General features: G+C 34.8%; 1 pseudogene; it reads right to left on the bottom strand.

The window, feature by feature from the left end:
* Nucleotides 1-872: 872 nt before the first annotated feature.
* Nucleotides 873-8,062, bottom strand: LOC149154107 (LOB domain-containing protein 4 pseudogene; annotated as a pseudogene).
* Between the last annotated feature and the right edge of the window lie 2,538 nt (nt 8,063-10,600).

Here is a 10,600-nt window from a genome sequence, read left to right as displayed (position 1 = left end):
GTCCATGGGTGCCCTTTAAAATAAAAATAATGTTCTAAACAAAAAAATATTTTTTTGTCTAATGAGTAAAAAATATGTGAATATTATACTCTTCAAAAATATTTCAAGAAGATATTTAAATAAACTATTTCAAAATCTATGTTAACTAATTTATGTACATATCAACTTCATATATATATATATAGAAAAACAAATTATGGTTAAAATTTTTATTTGGTGTTATATATACTCTATTTAGTATTCAAAAATACAATTTAAACAATGAAAAATAGCACTTTTTATTTTGCATTCTAAAAATATTTGCACATGAAAAAATTTGATCCTTTGGGTTCATGTTAAATCCATACTAAAAATGGATCTATGTTAGTTAAATTAAAATATTTAAATAAAAAATTACAATTTAATTTTTTTAATAATTTTATATATGAAATTTTTTATATAATATTATAATTATATATATAATTTCTATCGTTTATTATTTTTATAATATTTAATTAAAAAATCTAGTTTTAATAATTGAACTCATTCAAAACCTACAACATTGAATCCCTAAAATTAATTTCCATAATATAGAGAAAACAAAACGATACAAACAATAAATCCTAAATCCCTGGAACGAATCCACATTTCATTGGAAAAAAGGTGCAAAATAACACTTTTGAGAGAGAAAAATACTTGCAGAACACTTGAGATAATAAGGGATTAGAGCGAATCGAGTGCTCACGCTTCAGCTGTAACTGACAGCAGCGGAAAGGTGGTTATCAATAAACGTTTGCCATGAAAGCATGGCAGTAATATTCTTGCATTAGATAGAAGACATGCAGTTTCTTTTTTAAATCCCTAGATCAAATCTTTATTCGTCACCTTTGCATTTACTTCGAGCTATAGCTCCAGAGTGGTTCCCATAACTGCAGAGAATCTGCATCGTCCAAAACAATGGGGTTCATTATCGTGTCTTCAATGTCTTGCACTGCTGCGGTATAAAAATTGGGATGCAGAACTTCCTCATATCCTGTAATGAGGGTTGAGAGATTAGCCCACTGCAGTCTAATGTTAGCGAGCTCTACTTTTGTGGATTCCAATTGCAATTGCAGCTCCGCTAATTCATTCTGGAGATCTTTGATAACTCCTACACAGCCATAGACGGGATCTCGAACTCTTGCTCTTGCTTCGTACACCATGCTGCTTACTGCATCACCTCTCTGCTCGGCCGGAATACCCTATTCAAAGATTACACCATCACCAACCCAATCACCAAATTTTAAAGCTGGAAAATCGGTAGGAGAACAAAATAGGTAGTTCACAAAATGGAACTACCTGGGAGTCTGGCACATTAATCCAACTTTAGGAAAGCGAGATTAGTGGAACCAATATTTTTGCATTTCAAATATTCACAGTTGAAAAAAACTGAAGAAATCTTACCTGGAACAGCTCTCAAGAGTACATAATTACGGCCCGGAGACTTTCAAATATACAAAATTGTACAGGAAACAAACCTGTAGTAATTTGGCGACATGCCCCTTTCCGAACACATTGTGTACGAACAGGAATTTCTGGGGATCATTCTGAGGGAAATAAGGCGCAAGAACGCATTTTTCTGTACATTTCTTTCTCTGGTTTTGGCAACCACTGCACGAAGATGTCTTTCGCTTCCAACCCGACTTGTCGCTCATCTGAATAACAATTTCACAAAAAATCATTTTTTTTTGTTTTTTTGGTCTTGCAGCAACTTTTTCAACTATGCAACGCAGTATCATATTAACAGTGATTCTGTTCATTGCTTGCCTTTGCTTAACTTTTTGCAGTTACAGTTTTGTCCCTTCAGCAAGGAATATAGAGCTCCAAACCTCTTAGCCTGCGGATCCTCAACTTGAAAATAAAACAAAGTCTAAGTAGAAGGAATGGAGCAAATGTAAAGCATGTTTGCTCGCATTAATGCAGTCCTGCCGCGTTGACGCCAAAAATCTGGAAGACTTAGCATTTAATAGAACATCCATATATTGACCCTCCAAATTGAAATGGTTTAGCCGTGGCCAGTACTGTTGCATTAACTAACGCGGCATTGTTACGGAAATGAACCCAAACCCAGATTAACGCTGGTAATATCTGCATTTTCCCTTTTGCAAGAAATTAGTGATTAAATTTGGCATTATCAGATGTATGTCAAGTTCAATTTCTGGTGGTCACTCGGTGCTAATTTGTTTTTGCAAATTTATCTGATCCGTCTATTGAAATTTGGATGACATTATTTGCTTGTCATAGCTGTTCTTTTAGGTTTTATGCATTTTTGGATGACATTTTTTATTGTCATAGCTGTTATTTTATGTTTAAATGTCATAGTTGTTATTTTAGGTTTAACCGGAGTAGATGCATCTTAATCTAGATTTATTAATAGCAGAGAGGGATCAAATCTCTTTTCATAGTAAAAGAGATTTGTATCTCAAAAGATTTGATCCCTTTAGAGGCTCTAATCATGGAAGAACTCTCCAAAACTCGGATGGATTCAAATAGAACAGAGCAATTAGTATTTGATGTGAAAGGAATCTTCTTCCCTCTCTCCCCCCTCCATCTATATGTATATCTCCCTCCATATCTCCTTATTTGTCTCTCTATCTCATCCCCAAACATACACACTCTCTCTCCATCTCTTCCTTTTCACTCCCCCTTCTCTCTCGCTCCACTTTTCTCTTTGTATGTCTTCTTTATTCCTTCCCTCTCTCCCCCTTCCAAATCCCTATTTTTCCTCCCTCTCTCCTCCTCTCTCTCCCTCCCTCTCTCTTCCTCTCTCTTAAGTCGTCTCTCTCCCTTTGTCTCTCTCCCTCGCTCTCTCTCTCTCTCTCTCTCTCTCTCCCAAACCCTATCACTATCTCCCTCCCTCTCTCCTTCACTCTCTCCCCTCTCTCCCCCCCCCATATGTGTGTCTCCCTCTCTCTCTCTTACCCTTCTCTACCTCTCTCACTCCTCTCCTTCTCTCTCTCTTCATTCTTCCTCTCCCATGTCCTCTAGTTTATCTCCTTCAATGCAAGCAATAAAAAAGGATTAGAAATCACCTTCTACACTAAAATCAATGTATCTAGTGCAATAATTCTTCTTCCCTCTCTCCCCCCCTCCATCTCTCCATCTTTGTCTCTCTAACTCACCCGCCCTCCCCCAAATACACATGATTTCTCCCTCCATATCTATTTATCTCTCCCTCTCTCTATCTCTCTTTTCTTCCCTCTCTTCACCTTCCATCTATATATCTATCTCTCCTTGTCTCTCTATATCACCCCCAAAACATACACAATCTTTCTCCATATTTATCTATCTCTCTCTCCCTCTCCCTCTCTCTCTTTCTTCCCTTTCTCTCCCTCTCTCCACCCTTCTATATCTCTTCCCTCTTCCTGTCTCTCCATCTCCCTTATTACTCCCTCTCTCTTTCTCCATCTTTCTCTCTTTGTGTCATTATTCTTACCTCCCTCTTTCTCTCCCTTCATCTCTCCTTCTCTCTCTCACATCCAAGCTCTCTTCCTTCTTCTCCCTCCCTTTCTCTCCTACCCCCCTCTGTCTCTCCCCTTATCTCTCTCTCTCTCTCTCTCTCCAACTTTGTCACTATCTCTCCTTCTCTCCTCCTCTTCTCCTTATCTCACCCCCAAACATATACACTCTCTCTCCATCTCTCCCTTGTCACTTACTCCCTCTCTCTCTCCACTTTTCTCTCTCTATGTGATTCTTCTTCCCCCCCTCTGCTTCCTTCGAACTCCATTTCTCTATCCCTTCTCTTCTCCTGTCTCTCAAGTCCTCTCTCATCCTTCCTCTCTCCCTTTCTTTCCCGCCTCTCACTCCCTCTATCTCTCCACCTCTATCACTTTGTCTTTGTTCTTCCCTCCCATATATATCTAGAGTTAACATATATCATAATCTGATATATTAATATATATTATAATATAACAAATTTAATATTGTATTAATGCTAAGTTATTCAATTTATATTATTAATATTATAATATATTAATATTAATATTATATTTAATTATATTTTTACATAGCATGATAAAAAAAATTCAAATATGACAATTTTGACGTGGAAATATTTATATCTTTAGGCATTTTAATATATCCATAGGATATGGTTTTCCTTGATTCATTTTACAAATATTTAATTAAAAGAAATATTAAAAGATTTTGGAGTAAGATTTTATATTCTTTGTGTTGAAATAACCTTTTTAGTATAGGCTTTAGTAAAGAGTAAAGATGTTTAAAATTTTACCTAATTTGGAATTTTAATGTGGTAATTTTTTTTGTTGAAGGTAAATTTATGATTCATTCAAATTCAACCTATATGATAAAATAACTATTAAATGAATAAGATAATTGTATTACAATACAATTATCTTATGTATTTAATAGTCATTTTATCATATACATTGAATTTGAATAACTATATAAAACATTTAACTTAACTATTTTTTTTAGTTTCTCAAGTGAGATAATTGTATTACAATACAATTATCTTATGTGTTTAATAGTTATTTTATCATGTAGGTTGAATTTGAATAAGTATATAAAACATTTAAATTAAGTACTTTTTATTTTTAGATTTTCAACCTTGATGACAGATGGACATGAACATGCTTACGCATCATACAGAGTTGTAGAATGCATAAACACATCATACTGGATTGTAGAATGATAAATAATAATAATGATAATAAAAAGTGTGTTTATTTCATAACCCAAGCTTCATAATACATTATCATTTGGGTGGTTAATGTAGAGCAGTGACATGATAAATAATAATAATGATAATAAAAAGTGTGTTTATTTCATAACCCAAGATTCATAATACATTATCATTTGGGTGGTTAACGTAGAGCAGTGACATGTGAGCACTTTTGTTTTATATAAGTTTTTTTTTTTTTGTTTTAAGGTTTTTTCTACCATTCTAATAATGAATTAGAATAACTTGGTGTCAAGTTAAGTATTGAAAATTTCGAAAAATACATGATTTAGAGTTTCTTTTTGTGTTATATAAGATTTTTTTGGTGTAAGTTTTTTTCTACAATTCTAATAATGAATTATAATAACTTGGTGTCATTTTTAAGTATTGAAAATTTAGAAAAATATATGATTTTTATTTAAACCGGAGTAGATGCATCTTAATCTAGATTTATTAATCGCAGAGAGGATCAAAAATCTCTATTCACAGTAAAAGAGATCTGTATCTCAAAAGATTTGATCCCTCTAGATTAGGGGTTAAGATGGATCTAAGCTGGTATTAATATTAATATTTTAATATTAATATTAGTTATTTTTATATGGCAGGGTAAAAAAACTAATATTTTCAAATATTACAACTTTAACATGAAAATATTTATGTCATTAAAAATTTTAATATATCCATAAAATAAGATTTTTTTATTCATTTTATAAATAGTTTTGTGCTGAATTGTTTTTTTTATTCATTTTATAAATAGTTTTGTGTTGAATTGTATTGTAGTTATATATATATGGTTATTTTCCTTTTTGTTTTGGATAAACATTAAATTTTTTTTAGAAAACATGATATATTTACACATCACTTGTATACTAAACTGAACTGTAAAATACCCTTTGGATCCACTAAAAATGAAAATTAACAACCACCCAAGACTCTGATCATGGAGGAACTTGGAGGCTCTAATCATGGAAGAACTCTCCAAAACTCTGATGGATTCAAATAGAACAGAGCCATTAGTTTAGATGTTTCCACGTTAAATTAAATTTACGAATGTCAAATTTATCTTACGTATCTATCTTACATATTAATCTTACGTATTAAATAATGAAGAAACGTTTTATGGAAGGACCCAAAGGCCGTTCCGGGCCGCGAATGGAATGATATTAACTGTGAAATACGTTTAAAAAATGAAAAAACGTTTTATGGGATAAAAGTTCCGGCCGTGAATGGGATGAAAGTTCATAGAAAAGAAGAAGAAAAAATCGCATACCAAATTGATTGAGAGTTATTCTTTCCGAAGCTGTTGAATGTACACAAGTTTTGCAACCTTTCCTGCTTCATTGTCAAAGTTCGATCGTTTTCGTACTGTTAATGTTCCCCATGAAATGTTTTATGAGTAAATTTTGGTTAACATTTCATCAGTTTTCGCACAATTAATTATTACAAAGTACGATCGGCTACACTGAGTCTATGCGTTCAGCTGGAATGTTTTTTGAAATATTGATTTTAATATTGAAATGTTGATTTTATTAAAGAAGTATTATTTTTTTATGTTATATATAAGTGGGAATATGCTCTAAAATTGTTTCTGCTTCTTTAAGAATTCGTCTTTCGGACTTAAGGAAATAAGTTATCATTTTTTTGGACCTAAAGAAACAAGTTAACGGCACAAGACCTTGAGGCATCTAGAAGGAGTGAAAGATTGTCTCCTTAAAGACCCTCATTTGGTTATTCTAAGTGGATTTGGTTATTCTAAGTGGTGACGTTTTCCTTGATTAAGGGTGATGAGTCAACCTGCATTCACAGTTAGCAACTAAAGATGGTTATCCTCACAGCGAATTTGACAAGAGAGTTATAATAAGTTTTCCCACCTCTAAATTAATATAACAGCAACTAAAGATGGTTATCCTCACAGCAAATTTGACAAGAGAGTTATAATAAGTTTTCCCACCTCTAAATTAATATAACATTATTTATTTTAATATAATAATTAATTAATTAATTAATTAACTTTATATATATTAACCTATTCATTTTACTTACTCATAATAAAAATATATAAAGTTATTATAATTATATGTTTTATTTCTATTGAAAATGAAGAATAAAATTTATTAAAATTAAAAATATGAAAATGAATACAAAATGTTAATAAATTTAAAATTATTAAAAAATAAAATTATATGAAGGCATGGTGGGATTGGACCAGATACGGCGTGACACTCCCTCTCCGAGTACCCACCAACTACACAATTGATTGGCATGCTTGAGCATTATTTTATTATGCTATCACTAATTTATTTTGGTTATCACGATGCCTTAAGGCACAGTGGTCAATCATGATGTCATTGGATTTAATTTTTCTTTTATGAGCAGTGGGTTTTTAATTTTGTTCCATTTAGCATCATTGGCCTTTATGTATTCGCCAGGGTTCTCCAAATATTTCATTGTTTTTCATGGTTGTTTCCTTGCCTTCACTCTAATCGACAAGTTTGCAATTGCTTACTTTTCTTAGCCTCCTTTGGCTTGTCATCACTCCTTTACTTCTTTGACATTCTATTGCACATCTTTTGGAAGTATGTAATATTTCTAGCTCTCCATCCCAATTTTTCTTCTAATGCTTATATTCCCCTCATTGTAAGTTTATTTGGATTTGAGTTTTGTTTCTTCTCTAAACTAATGAGGATGCCCCATATTAGGGGAATTTTGAGGTCTAAAATGGACCTCCTAAGGAAATTATAAAATAATAGTGGAAATAATAAAATAATATTACATTACATCATCAAATTTTAGAGGTAAAAAAGAAAAAAATTATTTTTTCAACTCATATTTTCAACTTATCTCCATATGGATTTACTCAAATTTCAAGCGAAAACACTCGTTGGATGAAGAATTTAATTAATCATTTAAGGATTATCCATGTTGCATACTTTCGATGGACCCTACTATTAAAAAAGTAAAAATATTAAAAAATAATAAAATAATAAAACTACTTTCTCAACTCACCCGGATGCGGGTGTTAATACGATGCATTTATGAGGGATCTCGCATTGCAGGCAGCTGGCCCTGCACCTGGCTTGCGGACGAAGATCGTAGATCTCAATGACATGCGAATTTATTAGGATGCAGGACGGAATGATGGTCGCACAGACCGTCTTTAATGTGCGCCTGGCTCGAGAGTTCACGCTCAAGGTTTTATTCATGGACTGGTGTTTGGTTCACGCCATTGCTCTTGGTTCTTTTCACCTCCACCCGTTTTTCTTCCCGCACCCCTGTCTCGCTCAGGTAGTCTGGAAGCACGCCTGGGTTTTCTGTATCGCCTGGTTCCTCTGTGCTCAGTCCCTCCCCCGTCAGCTCTGCCATTTTCCCTTTCTTGGTTGTTCAGACAATTCGAGGATGCCTCGCCGTCGAGGGGTCTCTCGCCGAGGAGGCAATATTGGAAATAGAGGCAGAGCCTCTCATTCTGCTCCTCAGAATGTAGTCCCCATTGCTTCGGCCTCCCCGTCCTCTCAGCCCTCTGGCCATGCTGGGCCTCTCCTGCACAATTCCTTTCAAACAACCCGCTTCACCTTCCATAGCAGGCTCAACAGGCCAGTATTGTCTGCCAGTATCACTGTTATTCTTGCTGAGGAAGAGGACAATCCCAGCAGCTCAGCACACACCACCACCTCTCAATCTCAGGATGATAGTGTCCTTCAGGGGGAGATGGCTGGGGTTGTGTTTAATGAAGATAACATGCAGGAAGATAGCACTGTTCCTGAGGCGCCTCCGCATCCGGCAGATTCGACTCAGCGCGAGGTCCTTGCTTGTGGACCGGTTCATCATGCAGGCAGCATCCTCAACCTGGTAACTCCTCCAGAAGGTGGTATCGAAGGGAATGAAGACAATGGATTCGTCACTTGGATTGCCTCGTCCAGCCAGGTGGACAAGGATGCGCCCGACTCTCCGCAACATGCCGAATGATGCTGGTTCATTGCCGACGGGTGGCACTCTTGCCTTTGCTCTGTTTGATTTTATGCTATGTGTCTATGTTTTGGGTCTCTGGTTATGGGTCTGGTCTCATTTCTCATTTGGTATCGGTGCGAGCCAACCTGTTCTTGATCTGCAGCAACAATTCTTGGTTTGGCGAGTTTTGTTTTGCCTATTTTTGTCCATGGCGGGTATGACAAAATGCTTCTCAGTAAAGCCACTGCAGGCGATAGTAAAACTGTGTTAAACTCAGAACAGAATTATTTTTTTGTGCGTCTGTGTCTACCAAATCATGTTATGAAGTCTTTTAATCCTAAAAGGATAGATAGCAGCATATGTATGTCTCAGAATCTCTGGCTGAGGGCTGGCCTCTGCCCCCTCTGAGGTTTCGACCTCCATGTACATATTTTTCTCTTTTTTAATAGAATTAGTATTTATGCAGAGAAAAAAAAAAAAAAAAAAAAACTACTTTCTCAACTCGTATTTCAACTTATCTCCCTATGGTTTTACTGAAATTTAGAGTAGGAGTACTCGCTGGATGCAAAATTTGATTCCTCATCCAAGGAGTACCCATGTTACATAGTTTCAATGGGCCATGCTACGCAAAAAATGAGAAATACATGAAAAACATGATTTTTCATGTATTTCTCATTTTTTGTGTAGCATGGCCCATCGAAACTATGTAACATGGGTACTCCTTGGATGAGGAATCAAATTTTCTTGTTTTTCATGTATTTCTCATTTTTTGTGTAGCATGGCCCATCAAAACTATGTAACATGGGTACTCCTTGGATGAGGAATCAAATTTTGCATCCAGCGAGTACTCCTACTCTAAATTTTAGTAAAACCTTAGGGAGATAAGTTGAAATACGAGTTGAAAAAGTAGTTTTATTATTTTATTATTTTTTAGTATTTTTACTTTTTTCCTCCATAAATGGCGAAACATCCCCATGGTTGACATCATCATCTTGAATCTTATTCGTTCTTATAAATTTTATTTTGGTTGTACATTTTTCTTAGGAGGTCCATTTAAGACCTCAAAATTCCCCTAATGCTACTATGCACATTGTAAATATCTATGACCTTGAGGGAAAGGCTAAAAAATTATCCCCAAAGCATTAGTCTTGGAGGGAAAGGCTAAACAATTATCCCCAAAGCGTTTTGTAGCTATGGACAAATTAGATGTGACTTTTATTCAAGAATAAATGGGTTTGTGTGATGATTTATGTAACGTTTTCATGGAAAAAATTCTACATTGGGTATTCCAAGGTTTGAACTCTTTCGGTCACTCTGGAGTTATCATTATTGGTATTTACACATCATGCATATTTACAAATTGTTTTACTATTATGTAAGTGTATGTATTGAAATCTTCAACAAAGAACTCGACTGTCCCTTTTTAGTCCTCTTTTATATTGGTTATATGAGGGGAAGGCGATCTTCTAGAATAATTTTCTTGCTCTTAGCTATCTCAAAAATGAAAACATCAATGAAAGTGGGGATTTTAACTTCACTCTTAGTAGTGGACAAGTTTGGGGTCCAACTTCTCAAGAAGAAAAGTTGGCAAATTTTTTTCTTAATAAACTAGAAAAGGTATGGTGGATCAATGCCAAGCTTATTTAGATTGTTCTAACATGATGTAACAACAAAGGAGATGAGAAGGGTGTCTCAAAAAGGGTGAACCACTATTTATTCCCTAATCTCTGATCCAAGATTGTGGGCCCTTTTTGTCATGGGTCATTAAGATCCAATCCTCAAATCACATCCCTATTTTTCTAGAAAATGAGAAGATTTTTGGGAAGCTTGGGTCTCCTTTTAAGTACAACCCCTCATGGGTGCTAAACAAGGAATTTCATAGCTTAATTGAAAATAATTAGAGGCAATGTGCAATAGGATGTTGACAACAAACTCATCAAGGATCCTCTGAAGAAG

Source organism: Pinus tabuliformis, chromosome 9, assembly GCF_031772625.1.
Source record: "Pinus tabuliformis cultivar Carrire ecotype Pingquan chromosome 9, CPIR1, whole genome shotgun sequence".
Classification (NCBI taxonomy): domain Eukaryota; kingdom Viridiplantae; phylum Streptophyta; class Pinopsida; order Pinales; family Pinaceae; genus Pinus; species Pinus tabuliformis.
Note: the sequence above shows the minus strand (reverse complement) of the source record. Positions and strands in the feature narration are given on the sequence as shown.